The sequence below is a fragment of the Limulus polyphemus genome, unplaced genomic scaffold (assembly GCF_000517525.1).
Source record: "Limulus polyphemus unplaced genomic scaffold, Limulus_polyphemus-2.1.2 Scaffold6380, whole genome shotgun sequence".
Classification (NCBI taxonomy): Eukaryota; Metazoa; Arthropoda; class Merostomata; order Xiphosura; family Limulidae; genus Limulus; species Limulus polyphemus.
In genome coordinates, this window is record NW_013671990.1 from 2,112 (window position 1) to 6,642 (window position 4,531).

Here is a 4,531-nt window from a genome sequence, read left to right on the forward strand (position 1 = left end):
ACTCTATATGCTTCCCATCAAATTCCTGTGGCTTCTTTCGCACTAGATCAACCCTATTGCTGACACTCATGTCTGGAATGTGACTTCTGGCAGGACTGAAGATGTCTGGAGTAGGATTTAGCTGCATGTTCTGGAAGGGGCTTCCTGTTGTCTGGGGCTGATTAGGTCCATGGTTGATATATCCTCCCTGTGTAAAAGGCAGTAAATCGTCCTTTAATGTATCTAATTCACTTTGAAATTTACTAATGTTTTCCATCTGTACTTCGTACCATTGTTGTTGACTTTCCTGTAGTTGCTGCTGACTTTCCCGCAACTGTTGGATACTTTCTTCCTGTTTCCTTTCTTGTTCCAGTTGCCACTCAAAATTAACATGCTCTAGATTGAAAGGGAGTTTAAACTAAATGATAGAAAGAGAATTAATAAATGGCAAACAAAACCATAATATGAAAGTAAGTTTGTGTGAATAGGCCTAGAAAGTCTTAAATTTGAGGTCACAAAAATCTAGTAAATTTTTGGAGTATTGGAGTAGTTTATAAATACGAGAATCGGTGAAGCATTGAATCAATGTGTTTTGTTTTCAGTGAGTTAATCAGTTTGGGTCCAGTGAAGCATTGAATCAGTGTTATTTATTATGTATATTCAGTTGCTTGATCAACTCACCGTGCCATTTGTAAAGTTACTCAGATCTACAAGTTAGAACAGTGTAGAAATTTAGCTAAGGAAGAGATAAACCAATTTCTCATCTTACATTGACTCCACTTGGATTTATTTTCATCTAATAACTTTAAAAAATCTCACCCAACAAAAGAACTACATTACAATAGTACATTTAGATCAGTGACTTTTTATGTGTATGTTTGGATTGTTGACTTCTATTTATATTTGGATCACTGACTTATACTTCCATGTGTACTTTTAGATCAGTGACTTGTATTTTTATGTGTATGTTTGGAAGACCATGACGCCTACAAGAACCAACTGGGCCCTCACTATTTCAGTTGTGCTGGTTCACATCCCTCATATTTTTGTTCTTGCCCTGAATGGGTGGAAAAGAAAGATTTACAACATTTATGTACAGTTAATAACATCTCTCTTTCCAAGGCTCAGAGATTGTTGTCCCCTGTTTCATCTTGGACACATACTGCTGCACTCCATTACACTGCTATAGTGGGAGTGCAGACAGGTTTTCCATGCCTCCAACAGAGTCTTTCTCTCTCCATGTAAATTGTATTTTGCCCTCTTTGGATGCAAGAGTTGACAAGTCTGCATCTACTCCTGCCTATGTCCCAAACATCCAGTTACTGCTCAGATCCCTCTCCTTCAATCCTGAGGTGCAGAACCATTATTCTGTCACACACTCAGTCTCTGGAGTCTCCTTCTTCTGAAAGAGATCTGCCCAATTGATTCAGAGCAGATTCCATGGAGGCCGACAGATCTCTTTCTACTAAAGAATAATGTCATGGTTGGAAATAAAAATATCCGATTTAATACAGTAGAATTGTCGACGTTTACTTTCTAATTTGGATGGCATTAAGGCCTTGATCGATTCCTATAATCTCGTGTGTCTCTCCTTACACGAAACATTCCTCAGACCTACTGATACTGCCACCTTTTTGGCAGTTTTCTTTATACAGGAATGAAAGGTTGTGTGATGGACAAGTTCATGGAGGTGTGACACTGCTGGTTGACCAGCATATTCCCACCATAGCTGTGCCACTCAATACATCAGACATCAAAGTCAGAAGGAATCTTGGATTAAATTAACTGTCAGCATTTCTTCTACCATCAGTTCCAAGGTCGTCTGGGAGAGGATTTGGAATGTCAGTAGAAAGTATGCTTGTTACCCCCTTTTCATCCTGCTCTTAAATGACCATGAAGTTGCTGATGTACAGGGCATTCCTGATACTCTTGGCGAGAGCTTTGCCTACCGTTCCAGCACTTCTGTTTCTTCCCCTACCTTCTTGGCCACTCAGAGAGATCGCCTCTTTCTTTTTGAGCAGAATGACTCTATAATTATAATATTTCATTTACACTTGTGAAACACAATCTTGCACTTCATCAGCCTGGCAATACATCTGTTGGACCTAATGATGTTCACTATGTGATGCTGCACCATTTCTCTCCTCCCTCTCTTACTCTTATTATGGTTGTTTTTAACTGTATTTGGCAGGATAATGTTTTCCATCTGCATGATGCAAGACTATTCTTTTCTTTTTTTTCTAATCCTGGGAATGATCCCAAGGTTCCTCCAATTATTGTCCAATTGCTTTGACTAGCTATCTCTGTAAGGTTTTAAGACGATGGTTAATTCACGTCTTGTTTGGTTCGTTGAATCAAACAGCATCCTCTCGCCCCACCCAATGTCGTTTTCGTTGACAGCACTTCACCATGGACTACATGATTCATCTCAAAACATCAATCAGGGAAGCCTTCCTCAAGAGAAAAATCTTATTTCTATCTTCTTTGATCTTGAGAAGGCTTATGACGCAATGTGAAGGATTGGTAATTTGTGTGACCTTCATTCATATGGATTGTGTGGCCATTTACCCATTTTTTTCGTAATGTTTTCATGCACTGGTGTTTGCAAGTTCATGTTGGTTCGACCTTGTCCCGATCCTTCACACAAGAACTTGGAGTCCCTCAGAGCTGCGTCTTGAGTGTCGCACTTTTCAGTATTAAGATCAATGCTATCACTGAAAAATTTCCTCCTACTATTGCAAACAGCCTCTATGTCAATGACTTCCACATTTATTGTTGGTCGTAAAACATGAGGTTTATTAAGAAGCAGCTTCAGACTGCTCTCACTTACTTGATGAGTTTGACCAAGGCAATCAGTTTCACATTTTCTTCTATGACCAATTGTGTACATTTTAGCCTCCAGTGTGGTTTGCATCCTGATCTGGAGCTCCATCTCAATGACTGATAGAAAGTTCCTGGGACTTATCTTTGACCATAAACTTACTTTTGTTCCTCATATTAAGCAGCATTGTGACAAGTATACAGGGTACTAAACATCCTTCATGTCCTCTCTTCCACCTCCTGAGGAGCACATATATGTTTCATGCTCAGGATATATCGTCCTCATACAATCCAAGCTGGACTATGGGTTTCTGGTTCTGCCAGAGTTTCTGCTTTGAAGATGCTGGGCCCTGTGTACCATCTGGAACTTCAGATTTTCACACTTCACCAGTCCAGAATCTGTAAACTGAGTCTCATGAACCTCTTTTTCACCTCAGACATTTGCAACTTTGTTTGTAATATGCTACCTAGCTTTGATCCTTATCATGGCACCTCACCTGGGGTTGTGTCTGCCTTCCTCAGTGACTTTGCTCTTTCAGAATCAGCATTCAGCCATTCCTCCATTTGGTCTTCATATCCAGGCACAGCTGGCTGAATTGGGTTTGTCATTGGATGATGTTGCTCGATGGCTTGTTACCACACCTACCTGTGACTTTGTTGAATTTTAATTTTGTATTTGTAGTGTTTGTAAATTCTGTACATTTAATGAAGTTATTGTTAATTATCTGTTGGTTTTAATGAAAGTGGCTATTGTTCGGGACGAACCATACTAAGGAAGGGGCAGTGTTACGACAGTGGAAGTCACGTTATGCTAGTAACACATCATGAGATTCTAGAAGGATCATGTCTGTTTGTGGCAACTCTAGTCTTGTCTACATGCCCTCTATTCTTGTATATAAGCACGCCAGATAAAGCGAGACTATTAATCATAATTGGAATTGCAGACAAGCAGAGATAGAGACAGACAACTGAGTCAAGCACGGTAGTGACTGTAAGTAAAGTGCGTGAATCATGGTGAATTATAGCGTGTGTTAAAGTGACTGTGGAAATTAAGTATATTGCAAATTTGAATTGAGAAAGAATAAACTAGTTTTATTTAAGAAAGAACTTGTATTGGTAAAGTTTCATCCGAAAAAAATTATACGGGAAATTAACAAACAAACACAGAGATGTAACACTAGTTTTAATTGAAAAAGGACTTGTATCACTGAAGTTCCTCGGAAAGAATATATACCGGAAATTAACAAATGAGCAGATACGTAACAATATTGTTACGTTTCTGGTCGTTTATCAATTTCCCCTATAATTTCTTTCTGAATAAACTTTAGCGATACAAGTCCTTTCTTAAAAAAACTAGTTTATTCTTTCTCAATACAACTTTGCAATACACTTAATTTCCACAGTCACCTTCACTTAAATACACACTATAATTCACAATGATTCACGCACTTTCCTTACAGTCACTACCACGCTTGACTCAATTGTCCATCTCTGTCACTGCCTGTCTGCAATTATTTATCCCTTCACTTCTTGCTGGTCTTATATATACAACATAGAGGGCGTCTGGCAAACACTCGAGCCTTCAGAAAACTTCTAGATACTCATTACATGTTACCAGGGTCACGTGAATTCCGCTGTCTTAACACTGCCTCTTCCTTAGTATTGTTCGTCCCGTACAATAGCCACTTAAATTAAACCAATAGATAATTAACAATAACTTAATTAAATGTAC